Raw genomic sequence first — 18,305 nt, forward strand, 5'->3', positions numbered from 1 at the left:
TACGTGAGGTTGGATGGAATATCACTGTATTTATGGCATAGAGTCTTGGTTCGACTGTAAGTAAGAACATCCCAGTACCAACACATCTGAAAACAAGTTCAGCCTACGCATGTCTTTTCTTCTTCCTTTGTTTTCCTCAAATCCAACTTCCACTCTTTGTTTCTATTGCTTTCTGCTTCATGCACAAAGCAACCCCCAACAAACGGCACAAGTCCAAGCATTCAGATGCAGACATATCAATCGGCCTTTCATTATCTTGTGCCCACCCCTCCTTTTGCGAACGCGCATGGAGACACACGCGAACGCACTTAATACCTTGTCACATCTCCATTTCATAAAGTGCTGCTGGTGCTTAGCTCTGAACCGTGACGCCACAGTTTTGTTTCTTGCTCTCTGTTGTTCTGGTTTTTCTTCTTCTCCTTTTTATTCTCTCTCCTCCTTGCTTGTTGTGGATTTTGATTAAGAGTAATATGTAAATGACACCAACTAAATGTAAAATCCCCGGGCAGGAAGGAAGTGCCAATTGAAATAGATGCTTCAGTGCCCATAGACAATTTGCAGGGCGGCTCACGGGGCGGCCAACATAAAGTAGGGAGAGGACGGCCTGAGCAGGGCTGTGACGCCGACTGTAACCAATATTTCTGCATATGTCTCCATTTTGTCAACTCTGATTATGTGAAGAGGGGTGGGAGCTTTGGGGGGGTCAGCTCGCCTGGCTTGTCACCCAAAGCTGTCCAGAAATCATTCATCATTCCCTCCTCCTCCTCCTCTTCTTCCCTCAACCCCCTTTGGAGCTGAAGTAAATAACACGCACTTATTTCAATATTATCATATTAATGTTAAAGTTCAGCTGTCACCTAATGGGAAGACTTAATCAGACGTAGCATTTTAAGAGGCACATCGCCCCCCTCCTCTTGATGTGCCTCAGCTCCTCTGGTTAGTGCCCTGCTGAAATCAGGATTTATGAGGGCTCTCCAGACTCAGGCTCTGACTGCAAACCCCTCTGACTACTTCCTGCTTCTTTTTTTTTTCTTTTTTTGCATTTTATCATTGTCTGTGTAAAAGGTCGAGTTTTTGTTGTAAACCTCACGTCGAAAGTCATTTAAAACCAGAGAGGCAGAACTGAGAGCAAAAATTATGTTCAGAATGGTTGAATGATTTCTCTCTATCACCTCCACCCTCCACCTCCTCTGTTAGCGAAGTGTTCCCAGTTTTTGATTAATTGTATATTTGTTTTTGATGTCATTGCGCATGAATTGGAAAGGTAACAAAAGAAGTGGAGTTTACAAAGGACTTTTACAAATAGGTAAGATTTTCCACTGATACAAGCCAGAGGTGGGCTGAAATATTTGTGTCCCTTTTTTGAAGCCGCTACGTTTCGACTCCAGATTTACATTTACTTTCTAATGGAACTTCACATTTTTCTGCACTAAACTGAATGGAAAAAGTAAAACAAATAGAATGGAGATAATGTATTGTAAAAGGTCAGTAATTTTGGCTCTCATCAAGGCCACAGTGAAATAAGTGGAGTTTGTCTGATTGTGATCCACAGGATATAAAAGATTTTCCCTTTTTGTGCTGATGTAGTGCACTATAACTAGCAGCTGTTCAAACTGTCCTTTAGGTCTTATGACTGTCACCCCTGCTGAGAAACAATTATTCACTCATTAAGCCGGCTGCCTTGGTTCAAGAAAGCCAATTAACTTTAAGACTCTGTGAATATCACTTATTGTAAGGAACATTCAGAAACATGTTTGCCTCTAAAAAGCTGTTGTTTTGTTCGAAAATAAAATGTTACAACTTTCAAACTGGGAAAAATCCTCTCTGCCAGTGAGGGTAATTGGTATAAAACACTGGGTTTGGTTCTGTTAATTGGTTGTGTGGAATAAGCCCTGCAAATATAGACGCCGCTTATATTGTCTCCTCATACTGATTTGGTTACTTCTTAACAAAATCCAAGGTTTTTGTAATGTTAAAGAAAGTTGACCTTGTGAAATTTTTAATACTCTACCGTTAATGCAAAATATATTGTGAAATTCAAGTGAAAACTACCAATCTATAAGAAAATATATATGCATATAAATGTTGTAACTTAATTGCATCATTGTTCACATCGCTAGAATATTTTTGACACATTTTAATTTATTTTAATGTCTTTTGAGTTCACACCTGCCATCCACCAGAGTGAGTCTGACTGACCTAAAAACAGCTGTTCTTCTAGGACATTTTTTCAAGTATAAGGTTACAAATAATCCAAAAGAATTTGTTCGGACAAAGGTATCAGTTAGGAGAAGGCTGATGTCTTGCAAACATATTTTCAATCACTTGAAACTTTACGTCTTTCATGTCATAGTTTTGACAGTGTCTGTGTTTTTTTCACAAATAAAAACTGGAAAATTGTGATATGTATTTTCATTCAGCCCTCCTGAGTCAGCACTTTGTAGACCTACCTTTATTTTTGTATCAACCAGCTTTGCACATTTTAAATTTCTGCAGACTTTCTTTGCAAAATAGCTCAAGCTGAGTCAGTTTGTATGTGGCCATATATATTTAAGTCTTGCCACAAATGCTCAACTTTAGGACTTAGGACTTTGACTGGGTCATTCCAATGGACAAAAACGTTCTGATCTAAACCATGCACTCTCAACTCTGGTTGTTTCCTACTCTGAGACTGCTGCTTGTTTGAGACCATCCCAAAACAACTGTAGTTATAATGAGATTAAATCACACAGAGGTGGACTCTAGATTATTTAAGAGATAATTGATTGCACTGGTTTTTGTTTAGATGTACTAGAGTTCGGGTAAATGGGATAAATATACATGCACTTTGAATCATTCAGATTTTTATTTTTACAAACATTAAATCATACATCATGTTTTCTTTCCACTTCACACTTTTGGCAAGAAAACATTGAGACCTGGTTTGAGTCTGAGAAAAAAAAAAAAAAAACTTTGAGTGGGTCCATTGTTTTGGATGAAAACAATCTTGAACTAGACAGTTGAAGATGAGGAGGGATTTTCTGTTTCTGTGTCAGCATGACAGGGACCCTAAGCTGGCTGTCTGCTGTTCATGATTAAAAAGGCCATAGCCCCGACTTAGGCCTCTCTTGTTTCTGTGACATGTTGACACCAAGGCGTTCATAAATACAAGATGATTCTCTGACAAGAGTAAAATCCTTCCAGCTGATTTTCTGAACTCCTCCAGCATTTCACCCACCCATGGTCAGAACATTTGGGGTTTGGGATGCAGCTCCACACCCAGTTAGGACCACTGGGGCTCCTGGCAACTTCACGGAAGCAGGACGGTGGGGGTGATGGTTACAGTGAAGGGCAATGAAGCAGCAAGAGCAGGATGAGGAGGGAGAGGATGTATATTTTGAAGCTGAGGGGTTGTCTGCTCTCACTGGCAGCTGATCCCACATGCAGGTGGTCGACTCAGTCGCCAGGCAGATCAAAAAGTCAAGGCCCCGGGTGGACCTGCCTTTGAAATGGGAATGGGGTCTAGATATCAGACAGAAAACATAAGCAAGCTCACAGCCACAGAACAGCTCCATATTCATGGGTGGGACTGGCAGTAGCGACGGGCGGGCAGGCAGGATGGACAGAACTTGGGCTCATTCTGTGCACTGATGAAGAGATCAGCCCATAAGATGATGCGAGGTTGATGCTTACATGATAATAGTGCTGCTCTGTTACCAATCCATGAACGTACTTTCTTCAGCTTCATTTACATGTTGCCATTATTCACTCTTTGGTTTTACATACTAGATCAGTGGTAAAAATTCAGCAAAAACATGGAACTAACTGAACACAAACAAGTCACAGAAAGACATCTAAAGAGGAGAGAAGTTCAAATTACCATGTATCTGGTCACAGATTATATGTGTGTGTGTGGGGGGGTGTGTGTGTGTGCGTGTGCGTGTGTGTGTAAAAAAAAATGTCCTAAGTGTTTTGCCCCAAATCAAATCAAGTTTCAAATCTCTAATGGCTCAAATTAACAGTCTCTCATTAACTACCCACAATCTAGCTGCCTATAGGACTGAATTTCTCTAATCAAATAATATATAGTTTTATCATAATTTAACACATGCAGTTATTCATTTAAGCACATTGATCAAGTAAACAAGCTCTTATGAACTCTACTTTTGATAGTAAAGGGTGAAGCATTCCCACACCCAGCAAAAATCTACAAATACTTGAAATCCACTTGCTTATAGTGGCCCAATTTAAACCTTTAAATCCTAAATGGAGCATCAGCAATCCAGCAAAAAATCCAGTTGTTATGGATTAATGGGCAAATGTATTTACTCACAGGACATTTAAAGAACTGCGTAAAATTAAAATAAGCAAAAGTATCCAGCTGGAGATTTTAAATTTAGGACACAATGGGTTGATTTTTCAAACACCAAATATGCCTTAATATGCTTTAGTGGAAGTCATCTTACCATAATATTATTTCAGAAGCTAACAACTGGTCTACCCACCACAGTCACCCCTAAGATGGCCTTTCAAATCTCTTCCTTTTAGCAATAAGATTGATTACACCCATTTAAAATGATCCATCAATATTACTCAAATAAAATTGATGTACTAAGATATTCAGTGTCTTTTATGTTAGGTTTGTTTTGCCTATTTTGCATTTTATTTGTGCATTACACTTGAACACATCCTGGCAGCCATTTTTTTTGCCCCAAGTGTAGCAGATCATTCCTGCTGGATCTTCTTCTCTCTGATCTGCTGTCTGTGTGGCTGCCACAATAATTCCACATACTAAATGTGAACATGTTCGCTTTGCTTTGCAATTTGTTCATCCTGGCATCCTTTCCCATGGCATGCACACACCTTTTCCTGCTTCTCCTCACTTTTGGTTTATCCCTTTGGGTCAGTCCCACCTCTGCCCTTCCCCCTGTTCCCATCTCAGGAGACATCCTATTTGTGTTTGAGTTTTTAATGTCCAGTCTGCTTTTATTTTGGCAAAGAAGCACGTTATCAAAGTTTGAAGCATGTGTTCTCCCATGGCACTGCTTAGGTTAACTTTATAGTGCATATCAAGGTGAGCGCAGCTGTTGTCTGATATGCTCAGAGAAATATGGTTAGAATGCTATTTTAGCTGTTAGAGGTGATTTTGTTGTTGTTTTTTGTTGATCTGATGACTGAAATTTTTTCAGGGTTTAATCATTCTTGCATAGCTGTTTGTGTTTTCTTTTCTAGTATTTTGCTGTATTTTTTGCTGGTATTGTAAAAGAAATTGATCGTGTTTGAGAGTACAGGTGCAAGTGAATTTATGCAGCAATTTAATGAAAAAACTGTGACGTGTTTGTAGACTCGTAGCCACAGAATAACGTACACTAAGCATATTTCTGTTCATTTTTATCAAAATAGCTTACAGTCAATGAAAACTTGAAATTCAGCTTCTCAGAAAATTAAATTGCCTTTAACCAGTTAAAAAATGGGATTTTTAATTCAAGCTATAATCTCCATAGTCATGCGGAAGACTGCTGACATGACATTTATCAATTGGTCTCCATGCGGCTGAGCCACTAGCAACTGACTATTCAGAGCAATAGTATTTACAGACTGTTAACACCACTGTAAGACTCAAAATCACCTTTGGGCTCCACAGTCTGAAGCTCATTCTGGTTTGTAAATACCAGTAATCTATGAGCATTTCTAAACTGTGTACAGGCTGAAAAGCAATAAATAATTTGACCATCTTTTAATGTAATTTGTCATAAAAGTTTGGGTCAAGTTTGGGTCAAAAGTAGAGGGAAGATTAGGTTTAGGTTTAGTTTACATATTGGAGCATGAAGGTAAAGTATTTTTGATCTCCAAAAGAGCAGACAGTGCGGCCTACAGCTGTACACTTGTCAGCCGGATTATTTATCCAAGTGTTGTATCAATGCAAAAATTAGTGAAGGGAAAGAAGGTGAACAAGCAGTAGGGCTGACCACAACCTTGAAAAGAATGTGAACTAAGAGTAATTCAAACTTAGTTTTTACCCCTATATTGTAAGACATGGCCTTTGAAATCACATTTGTTTTTGTTGAGGTAAGATTATGTGTTTAAACTCTGATAAATGTTCAAGATGCTTCTCATTTCTCCTCTTCACTGTTTTTTGCAAACAAAAAAAAACTGCCTAGTTCATGTAAAAGAAATTACAAACAAAGACACATTTTTCATCTTTTTAAATATCCTCCATATTTAAATATTCTTTATTGATGGGTCTAACTTAATTTTCCAAAATTTCTCAAAGGAATGTGGCTGAATGCAAATATAAACTGGGTCCTCTTCCTAAAGGCATCAAATAAAAACAAAAACAAACCAATACATTTGATTTATTTTGAAATCTCTGTTTAGATTTTAAATGTCAGACGAGTGTGCAGTCTGCAGATAGACGATACTTTTTATTATTCCTCTGTGTCTGTGGCCACAGGCTGCTGCTGGGACAATGACAGGGTGCGCCTCAGCCTCATTACTCACTGCTCCAGAGTCAAACAAGCACCGCTGCTTACTGTTTCTCTTTCTCACTCTCCTTCCTGCTCCATTGCTGTCTTTTTCTCTCTTTCTACACCTCGCCCATTAGAGAGTGCTGATGGGACGTTTTTTGCAGGAAGAAAAAGATGCACACAAGCCTGAGCTGTAAAGTAAGGGGTTGTTGACAAGGGCAAAGACGTGTTGTTGTTTTATATAAGCCATGCATTAGTCTGTTGAGGCTTGAATTGCTTCACTGACTAGCAAAGCCCCCCCTTTTCCTGTATTTATAGTGGGCATCCCTTTTCTTCCAAGGTTAGTTCCAATGAAATATTGCTTAAAAATTCATCTTTGCAACAAAGCCCAGGATTTAATATCGGCAGCAAACTTTAAATACAGTATAGCATATTTGCTTTACTCCTTCTAAGGCAATTGACATTTCAAGTTAAAGCAAAGCAAGCAGAAACTTTGAGTATATCTTGAATTAGACTCTTATTGATACAAGTATCTCTCAGCTTTTCTAGCAACTCGTCTTCAAAGTTGAATCTCAGGATTTCAACCAAAAAAAAAACAGACTTTGTGCCATCACTTCTCCAATTGCTCAAGGGTCATCTCGTCCCGACATAGAGGTGGACCTCACTAACACCAGCCGAACCGATGGAGTTTCTATATTTCCCCCCCCCCACACTCCTTTAACCCTGACAGACTGTCGTTCTGACGAGATGACTGGAGATCAGTGGCGCTCTCATCCCTTGAAGTGGCTCCAGGTGTCACTCCAAGGGTACCCGCCCTTTTTGATCTGCCGTCAAGCGCCTGTCGGGCCACGGCACCCTCTGATTTCTCCGTCAGAAGGGAAAGAGGCTTTCCTGTCCAAAAGTTCCACCTCTTACTTTTGAGTGATGGGAAGGGTGAGGAATTGGCAGATGTGGAGCACATTGTCTCCATAATCATTTGTGGAGCTGGGCTTCTTTCCAGTTGTAGATATTGCCTAGTTTGAGTTTAGCAGCTATAGGGAATCCTCTTGACACCTCCACCACCCATGGGAGCATTGTATAGGAATGATCCTGATTTGATATCCCAAACCCTGACAGTTCGCAGAACAGAAGAAAGCAAAATAAACATCAGATGAAACCAAAACATCCTCAATGATCATGCTGTGGGCCTTGTCTTGAGAACAAAAAGCATCCTTTCTGACATCTTCAGATGCTGTCCAAAGGAGGTCCCTGTTATTACTGAGGTGCTGCACAAACAAAGAGAGGAAGATAAAACAAAATGGAGGAATGGAAGTGTATATCTTCTCAGCGAACATAGATGCTGGTTTCCTTCCTGCCTTTTGTTTTATTATATCCCTTATGTTATCCCCTCCTACTGTGAGCTTCTGTAGAAATTACAGGTGAGCTCTCAGTCTGTGGCAGGCCCAGCCTTTCGTCTAGAGGGGAAAAGATAGTGGGTATGAGTGGGGTTGGGGGTAGAGGGGCTGAGAAGGAAAGGAAGAAGAGATTTGTGCTTTTGCAGTAGTGCTGTGTTGTTTGTTGAGCGCACCCTTCTCTTTGTCTGTCTGGCGATAACTTATTCAGCACAGGACCATTCATCCAGGGGTTGAGCGCAGGCGTCCGTCAAGACAGAAAATAATGAGGCGACAGCAGCGCAGAGGATAGCTTTCACCCTCTGCATTCCCTCCCCTCGCTCCCCTTCGTCTCCTCCTTCTAGCCTCCCATTATCAGCTGATTTAAATAGGTAATAGGGGGCCTTCCCAAGGACATTTTGAAGCAATTAGAACCTATCACATTGTCTGTTCTTTGACTCTTTTTTCCTCCCAGCATGCCATCATAGATACTTCTGGGCAGGCTTTTGCCACAGCTTTCAGGAATTTTGTGGAATGCCGCTTCATCAATGAAAACTTGTTTTGTATAAAGAGGAAAAAAAGGCAGCTGTCGTGTGGTGCATAGTTTCGCAATAGTCTCACTCAGACAATTTGCTGTGATGTATGTTCCTTTTGTTGTTGTACTCATGTTAATATATTTAAACCGCATGTATAAAGTCTACACACCCCAGTTAAAATGTGAGGCGGTTGTGCTTCAAAAATAAATGCGCAAACAATCCACTCAGATCTTAGCTGCCATTAATCCAGAAGGTTTGCAGCTTTAACTGCTGCGACTCTTCTGGGAAGGTGTTTTCTAAAGTTTAGGAGGGAGTTTATGGGAAATTTTGACATTTCTTCCAGAAAAATGTTCCTTTATTCTTAAGTTATTTCCTTCTGTTGTTTGTACACTGTGACCACTTGAAAACCAAAGCCAAATTCCTTGTTTGTGCACATAGCATTGGGCAGTAAGTCTGATTTCTGAAGTGCATTTGTGTGGTCAGACACTGATGTTGGACGAGAAGGTCTGGCTCACATTCTCTGTTCTGTGAGGCTGAGGTCAGTCAAGTTCTTCCTCACAAAACCTGCTCATCCACATCCTGATGGACTGGAGCTTAAAATTGTCCGAAATGTCTTAGTGTGTGGATGCATTAAGAGTTCTTCTAACTGGAACTAAAAGTCCAAACCAAACTCATAAAAAACAGCTCCACACCATAATCTCCTCTCCACCAAACTCTAAACTTAGCACAGTGCCGTCAGGCAAGTGCCATATTCCTGGCAACTGGTAAACAGAGTCATCCATCGGGCTGCCAAACAGAGACATATGATTCGTCACACCAGAGAATACATCTTTATTGCTGTAGAGTCCTGTGGCGACATGTTTTACAGCCCTAATCTAACATTCGGCATTGTTCTTGGTGGTGTAAGGCTTGGATGCAACTGCTTGACCATGGAAACCATTAAATTAATCGCTCTCTGCATGCTTGAGGCCACGTAAAGTTTGGAAGTCTGCACTGGTTGACTGGTAGAAAGTTGGAGACCTCTGCACACTCTGCATCATTCTGTGATTTTATGTTCCCTCCCACTTTGTGGCAGAGTTGCTGTCATTTCCAATCACCCAATTGACTGTGGAATGTTTTGTAGTGAGAAGATTTTCTTACTGCAGTCATTGCATAGGTGGGATTCTTACACCATAACACACTGGAGTTCACAGAGCCCCTGAGAACAAGCCATTCTTTCACAAATATTTGTAAAAGCAGAGTGTGTACCTAGATGCTGGATGTTATACATTTGTGGCCAAGGAAATGATGGGACCACCTGAATGAACTGTTTTGGATCTGTGAGAAGATACTTTTGGCAAAATAGTGTTTATCCTGTAAAAATGCAACAAAAATATGAGAATAGAAAGGTGGTGTTAAAAGTTTGCTGAGTTTATAACTGGACCAAAATGCAGACAGCAGAACAGGATTACTATTGAATTCATATTTCAATGAAGAGAAATGAAAAGGAACATAAAATGAAGCTGCAAGATGACGACAAAAACAAAGACGTCAGTGGAACTAACCATCCAATGTTTCTCAACCCTGCACTGCAAAAGTTGTGCAAATCTAATAAAATTAGACAATATCTGTCATTTTCAGACTTCCTTAGGTGACCATGCAAAGTTTCAGTCTAATATAGTTCTGAACTTTTTGGGCTATTTCAAATCTTAGTTGTTTTTTTGTTGTTGTTGTTGTTTGGTGGTTTTAAGACATACTGGTGCTAAAAAATAAAATTCTTTATCTTTAGCTTTCCAGCAGGCTCCTAACAAGTTCAGTGTTAGTTATCAGTTATCAGCAAATATTTTACACTTTTCATGATTTCATCCACATTGGAAAAATTCTAGTTCTAGTTTTGTGTCTAATAATAGAAAACCCCGGGCCATAATATTTTACTGTTGGTTTTAAGATGTTTTGGTGATGAGCAGTGTTACATTTCACTGTTAGTGATGCTGCTCTTCTTATATCTTTCTTTGAAAGGGTGCAAATGCTTGAAATATTTAGGAAAGCTCAAATTTTTACTTGTCTTAATATTTTCTTCTAGCTCATCAATCATTTACTCTGCCTCTGTATGTCTGTTTCTCATCCTCGCTGCCCCTCAGGATGGTGCAATGAAACAAAGGCAGAACATTGTTGCAATGTTGTTGATGGCATGAAAGATATTCTTTATTATAACTGGGCAAAACAATAAAACACATTCAAAATTTTTTTCTTTTCTTGAAGAAAGTTTAAAGGTTTAAAGGGAAAACATTTGTGGACAATAGGAGCTCCTATAAAATACTTTAACATCACATTGGTCCTGTTTCCAAGCAAAACACCCTCTAACCTTGAGCGCTTTTATACAAAACACAAAAATTGGATTTATATTGTATTTCTGTGCTTCAATACCAAAGCCTGGAAGGCAAAAGGCCAGACCCACCCATCCTTTAGTTTCGTTTGGTGATGTTGTGAAGGCATTCCATGATGTCTAAAACACAAGAGGTTTTATTTAACAAATACTGAAGAAAACCACTTTCAACATGTCTTATTTGCCAAAATCCAATCTTCAAATTCAATCTCAATCTTGTTTGAATTCTTTCTATTGTCATATGAAAATTGGAGTAATTCATTCTTGGCAGAAGTGTCACCGATTAAAAAGATACAGCAGAAGGGAGGAATAACCGAATCGAAGAGCGGAGCGTTTGCATTTGTGTTATTGATTCACATCATCATTGTTGTTTTATTCAACAGATTTTATTACCCTGTGAAAGTGAAAGATGCCATTCAGTTTTGGCATTTTAAAAGAACCTTTCAAACTGTTAAAGGACGCTGGTTTTCTTCCTTGTTTGTTCAGGTTTTTTGTGGCTTTTTCTCAGTTGTGAATTTATCTTCAAATAAATGCTAAAATTTTGATCACTTAATATTGTAGTGATTGTTGTAATATTAAATGCTATTAAAAAAAAGTAAGGAAGTAATTCAGCTTATGGGAAAAGAGACTCATCCAGTCACTGTTATCATTTGCACATTTCTTCAGGATTTGAAAAAGCATTGTTAGTGTGAAAAGGATAATAGGCAAGTAATACTTTTGTCGAAAAAGACTTATTTTATTTTTATTCTTTGCATTTGGCCCAGACTTTACTTTGTCCCGATAATAATTGAGTTATTTTCTATAAATAGTTTATAGACAATAATTATTTTTCTCAGTCTATTATTTGGCCCTTGGTCTGTAATTGGTAGAACTTCATAATAATAATGAGATTCTTGAGATCTTTCTATAAATTGTTGAACTCTGCCCTCTGTTTGGCAGTCCTTGTTGATAATAGGATGTATTCACAAACATATTTGTCGAAAATGTATTTTTATTTTAGATAGCAGATTTTTAGATCATGCATGAATACTTTGCAATATGAAATGGTTTTATGTAGGTGCACAGAATTTGTTGCTCTTAACTTTGTCTTTGTAGAATGCTTTTCCGGTGAAATGTTTTTGCAAACATTTGTCCATCACTCTGACAACTTTAGAGTTGATGTTATGGTAGAATTAAGGGTACAATTAAAGACACACACTCTTTAAAACATGTTTATGACATAAGTTGGAAATTTTATTGATGGATTTGTTTGAAAATATCACTTCTATCTGGTACATCAACCGTGTCAAACCGTGTAGAGTCATATCAAAATAAACAGCAGAAGTTGCGCTCATGTTTTCTTGGTGCTAATTTAGCTTTTTTAAAATGTTAAAGCTCTTTTTTGTTTGACCTTGGTCTTAGTTTTAGGCTAAGACCTTGCCACTTTGTAATGCGGCACATTTTTGTTTTGCATTTTTTCCATCTGTCCTATCACAGACTTAAAGAAAAGTGACACTAGTTACACCAGTTCTGGTGGTGACAAAAATACAAAAAGTGACATAAGTACCTACAATGGTTTAACACCATTTAAACCAATAGCCAATTTAATAATAAAAAAAACAGTTTCAACCCATGTAAACTTTGAGAGTACATTTTAATTTAGTTTTATTCATTGTAACTTGACTAAGATGTAGTTTAGTTTTTGTCACAATTTAGCCGTCTGTAGTGGTTTTAGTTTTAAATTTATTTTTGTTTATCTTATTGCATTTTTAGTCACCCCTTCAAACTGCCTCATTTCAGTCATTTTAATTAATAATTCTAATACTTTATTTTTGTATTCAGAAATATAAATCCTTGTATTCAGAAAATATCCTCAAAAACTGAGGGAAAAAAAAAATCAGCAACAGAATGTACCTTGATTTATTGAGATAAACCTTAATATGACCATTCCACTCTAAAATTGGAAATATCGGAATATTTTCTATAAATTGTATCATCTAAAGGTAATCCCAACAAAAATAGAACTGTTTTTCTATTTGTATGTTTTCCACTTTGTGTAAGCATATCTAATTTAAACGTCACATTCTCATTCCAAACGGTTGACATTTGAAGTTAGCATAACTTTTTAGGTGTTAATAGACACAAAGCAAGTGGGTAGCTTGATCTATACCATTCTATCAAAGTGTCTTTGTCGACAAAATCGGCTAAGAAATGTGTTAAAGTCAAGTGCACTGCATACTGAAGCTGTTGGCCTAGCTTGGGCTTTTGGGGAGTGTACCAGCATTGCACTGCTGGTAATGACAGGTTCCATGTTGCCCGTGGCTTGTGGCCCATTACTCTGTTTGTTTGGAGAGTGGTGCTCGGCCGTGAAGTGCTTGCCCAGCTGGCAGAGACGCCGTGCCCCATAGGCCCCAACGGCTGGCTTCTTTTTGGACCACACCAGCCAGGCAGACTGGCATTCGGGAGGCTGTGGGGGGAAGACAAGGAAAAAGGAGGGTGTGACTGAGAGATGGGAGCTGTTGGCTGTGCACCTCGGTGCTAAATCGGGCCCGCTGCCAGATCTAGAGAAGATTTCCTTGCTCACACCACAATCTTCACGTCTCTTTGGCGACAGGGATCACAGTTTGCACCTAAAGGGTCAACATCATCCCATTGTGACCTGCCTCAGCATGAAGATCCATGCTCACAGCACAGCTCTGAAAAGCCTTTATAGGCCTTTTTCTTTTTTCAATTCATTTGTGAGCTAGCGATATTATTACCACTGGTAAAATTGTCCAAAACAAATTGTATAATTTTTTCTTATTTGCTTGTAAAATTAAATATTAGGGCTATTAAAAAACAAGCTACATGACAAAAGTTATTTTAAAAGTAGTTATTAACATTTTTAGAAATGTAGCTTAAAAAATAGCTTGATTTATGGGATCCAATATACTGTTTATGATATTCTCACTTCACTATAAATTACCAAGATTAAATCACATAACATGTACTTTTAAGTCAGATCCCTGACTATCATCACTATTATTATTTGAGTGTACAAACATTTCTACCAGACCAATTATATAGGGCACATTAACAGGACAAACGTCATTAACAATATGTATAGCTTATTTATTTATAAAGAAATGTTCAATAAGTTATTGTAGTAGTTGTAGCATAAATTGGCTTGAGAGATTTAGAGAACTTTTCCAAGCCAGAGAAAGTAAATATTGTCTAATCACAAATGGGACCTCATACAAGACTCCTTACAACCCCAGACAACTTTGCCCTAAGTGATATCTTTATCTTTAAGCTAATCTGAATACAAATTGCTACAGCTGTCACACAGCTGCCTCATTCTTGCCTGTTAGATGCAGGCAACACAAGAAAAATATCCAACTCTTCCTAAAATAACACTGAATTCTGAAATTCAGAGCAGCTAATCATTTAGAGCCATCTTGTTTGTTTTCTAAGAGTTTGCTGGGTCCCTTGCATACATCCTGTTAGCCATTGTGTAAACCATAGCCCCCCTTACCCCACATTCTGATGGCGCCATGGCTAACATTGCTTCACTGTTACAGGGAAGTTGTGAGGACACTGATGGCTTGGCCTTGCATCCTAGTGTCATTTTCCCAGCCTGTTTGTGGAGCCCGCCAATACCCTCATTCTCCTCAGCTGACCTGACTGCATCATGGAGTATCACACACATGTGAGGAGCTTGATATTCCAGCCAGCAGCAAATGTTTTCCTGCTGTTTCTGCTGTATTTGTCCTCTGTCCTGGCTCGTGTTCAGGCTCTGTTGTGCGGTTGTTTTTCCCTGAGCCTCTAGGCCAGGACTCTCATTTTGTTTAACAAGACGTTGACGTACACTCATCCCATCTAAAAGTTCCCTCGTGGTGGAGCATTTAAAAAACAGACTAGACATAAACCATTTCTAAACACTGGTTTCATTTTACCGATCTTTAATTACATCGTAGCAACCGAGGTACAGAATTGAAGCAAAGCACCATGTTATCAAAGCATATAATAGCGAGGGATACCACAGCTGAAAGCCAGTGGGTTTGGAAAAGAAAAAAATATCATACATAAGAAATACTTAAGAAATGTTAAGGTGTTAAGAGCCTGCAGATTTCTAAGACTGTCTTTACGATTGTTGTCATTTTGTTTTCAAATGTAGAGTATGATTATAGCTTTGTAATTAAAAAAAAAAAAAAACTAGCCGCTGTTCACTTACTTTCATAAAGTCCTACATACAACCCTGTGAAAAAAGTATTTCCCCACTTTCAGATTTTTTTTCATAATCACCATATAAACCCAATATGAAAACATAACTGCCCTGATAACTGACCCACACTCCAACAAAGTATTTGCTTTAAGTGTCTTTTATACCACTGTGAAGGAATTTTGCTGCTTCTATGAACATTTTAGTTGAGCCACATTGAAGCATTTTCAATCATTACCACGTTTATGCAACATATAAATTGTGTTAAAGTCCAGTCTTAAGTTGCACCAGTCCAAAATGTTTTAAAAATTGTCCTTGTGCATAATCCAAGAATGTTTAAGCTGATTTCCTGACTGTGTTCATAGGAATTTTATGGTAAATGTTCTGGCAAAATTCATTTTCCTCTCAATGACCCTGACTATTACACTACTACTGCCAACTTTGGCTTTAGAGGTCTTGTTTCTTTCCTGAAAAGTTGTGCTTGTTTTGATGTAACTGGACAAATAACCTAAAACTTCTGCTGCCATCAGTTCAGTCGATAATAATGACATAATTACTTTTGGCAAATCTCAGATAGGCCTAAGCGCGGGTTTTTGATCGGGGCACCTTTGAACTCTCCCATGACTCTGTTCTTTCCCAGTCTGTTTCATTTGGTTGAATGTTGCCCTCTGACCTTAACAAAACAGAAATATACAGTACTTTAATTGTTCTGGGTTACTTTGTGACCTCCTAGATGAGTTGTTTGGTACCGTTGGAGTAATTTTGGCTGGTCAGCTGCTCTTGGCAGGGTTCAATTCATGTTTTATGTCTTCCACTTTGGCTTGCAGTGTCCCAAAGCCCTAGAAATAGCTTTAAGTTTCTGTCTAGACTAATGGTTGCCATTTGGTTCTGATTTTCCATTTCTATAATTAGAGACATAATGTGATGTGTTTTATATATTTTTGCATGCCTTATGTTGTCAACCCGGTTATGTTTAAGGGATTTCTTAATTGTACAGGTCTGGCAGTAATCAGGCCTTGGTGTGGCTGGAGAAATTGATCACATCTTTCTAGAAAATGCAGTAATCACAGTTGATTCACAATTTAACAAGGGGGTACGATTACCTTTTCACATAAGTATACTAAGGTGGTTTGGATAGATTTCTTCCCTTAATAAATGCAATCACTATTTGACAAGTGCTTTTATGTACAGTATTCAATCGGTTTGTCTTTATGCGATGTTAACTGAATCTGAATCACTGTTGTGATACTGTTACTAATTAAACCATCTTATTTACTTTCCACCTATCTGTAATTTCCTTTTCTCCCCATTTAACTCCATTGCTCACATTTTTAGTTCATCTTCAAGTGACAACCCACAGCCAAATAATTGTAGGTATACAAACCACGGGGTTGCATTCCCGTTACACAGACTCTCGGTGTATTACAATGTCATGAAGAGTGTCATTGTAGCCCAGAGCGATGGACAAGCCTTCTTCCAGCTCTGTGACAAAGGCCTCTGTGAGGTCGTGACCAAGGCCAAGACTATCAGTGCTATTAGTCTAGCGGGGAAACACTATAACAACGGACCCTGTCAAATAATGGTGTCAACAGTGGGATTGTGCAGCTTCATTTGTGTAAGGAATGTCCCTGTTTTAATGGTGACTTGTCGCTGACTATAGACTCAGAAGGTCAGATTCTGCCATGTTTCTCTCTGCCTATTGTGCTTTTGAATTGATTTCACCATCTATAAGCTGTAAAAGGATTTTAGATTTTTACTTTCTCTAAACTTTCCAAAGTCATAAAGGTCAGTTGTGAGGGATAGATAGCCTAAAGACATAGGTGTGGGTGAAGACATGGTGGCTTTTTCCCCTTCCACTGACAACTTGTGCTTTACTTTTTTATTTTTTTTTATTTTTATATTTTTTTTTATTTTTATTTTTTGCCTTATCAGACACTGTACTGTATTCTTGAGTTTATGGTTTAGGTCAAGTTCTGGCTTCAACATTAAGCATTTCATATAAATCCTACTGTTAGTGCAGATGCTGCTGAAAAGCTTTCAAAAATGTATAAGTTGTTAAAATAAGTTGTTCTTATTGAATTGTTTCTGATTCTGATAACAGCTTAGAAACCTAAAATAAGATATTTGTTTTGTTCCGAATATATTATAACAATTAATTATTATAATATATTTAATACCACAACATATCTGAGTCTATATAAGAGAAATGGCAAATGGTTTGTTCAAACAGTATGTTTCCACACAGAAGGCTTATAAATTCAGACGTAAATTCTGACATTTGCGTTAAATTTTCCGTTGCGTGACATACCCTCTGAGTTTCCACACTCCCTTGTCTTGACTTTCTGGATAAAATGGTTTCTTTGGCGTCTATCTGCTCCTCTGGTCAAAGTATTGCTTCCCCCTCTCTTTGCTACTCCACATCTTTCTCCCTCTTCGAACAGTAAATGTTAAGATCCAGGAGCGGATCAATGGCTCTTATCCTTTGATGTGCCGAGACGCATTACGAGAGGTGAGTTCTAATTGGAGCAGAGAGTTAAGGATCGATGTTGGCTGTAATTGCCTGACACAGGGATGGGTGTGAGACTTTATTATCATTAATATTTAGACATAATGTGGGTGAACTCGGCCCGGGCTAAATGTACAACAACCGTACAAACCTTTGATCTCTGGAGGTAAGCAGATCGATAGGAGTTTGTTAAGGAGTGGTCAAACAAGATGAGATGGTGGAAGTGGTTGGCTGGATGCACAAGTTAAGAGGAAGATTTTTCTTCAATTTTAGCTTTTTACAATTTAAAGGACTGCGGTAAATCTTAACGAGAATATAAATGAGCACAGAAAGTTGTTTGGTTAAAAATTAAGGTTATTTGTTTTACGATTTCAAAATAGAAACAGATACTTTAACCCTGCCTTTTCCCTTTTAATTTACTATCATTAATTTAAACATAATTTGGTCCTGGTTCCTTCTCATTCAGAGGTCTTCATATCTGGAACTGTTTACTATCAACATTAGTGTTAATATCATAGAGTTTGGTGAAACAATACAAAAACAAGTAGTGAACTCCGAATTATACAGACCTATTTAGAGGTGGAGAAGTAGTTTTCTCTAATCTACATTTTCAACTTTTTTGTCTATAGTCATAAAAATTCACCATATATGTGTGACAGGAATCTTTGATTTTAATTTAGGTGTCTTTTAGCCAAGGACAAGGTTTGTAAATTAGCCAGTATGCAGAAAACAATAATTGCTCTGTTTTCACATGCAACACCTCTTTAATGTGCTGAAGAAATACCTGTGTTTACCTTTTTGACAAGGTCTATTGTTTGGGAATTGTAACCAAATATGATGTAGGAGGAGTCCTTAAGGGAATCCGGGTGCTACCTCGGTGTCACCAAACACAAGTCAATGTC

The 18,305-nt window shown here is 38.3% G+C and overlaps 1 protein-coding gene across 4 annotated transcripts in view; it reads left to right on the forward strand.

Annotated features, from left to right (window-relative positions):
- vti1a (vesicle transport through interaction with t-SNAREs 1A) overlaps positions 1–18,305 on the forward strand; it is a 128,807-nt gene that overhangs the window by 86,374 nt on the left and 24,128 nt on the right. The gene's annotated exons all lie outside the window — the stretch shown is intronic.

Source organism: Poeciliopsis prolifica, unplaced genomic scaffold, assembly GCF_027474105.1.
Source record: "Poeciliopsis prolifica strain line A6 unplaced genomic scaffold, Auburn_PproV2 SCAFFOLD018, whole genome shotgun sequence".
NCBI classification, from domain to species: Eukaryota; Metazoa; Chordata; class Actinopteri; order Cyprinodontiformes; family Poeciliidae; genus Poeciliopsis; species Poeciliopsis prolifica.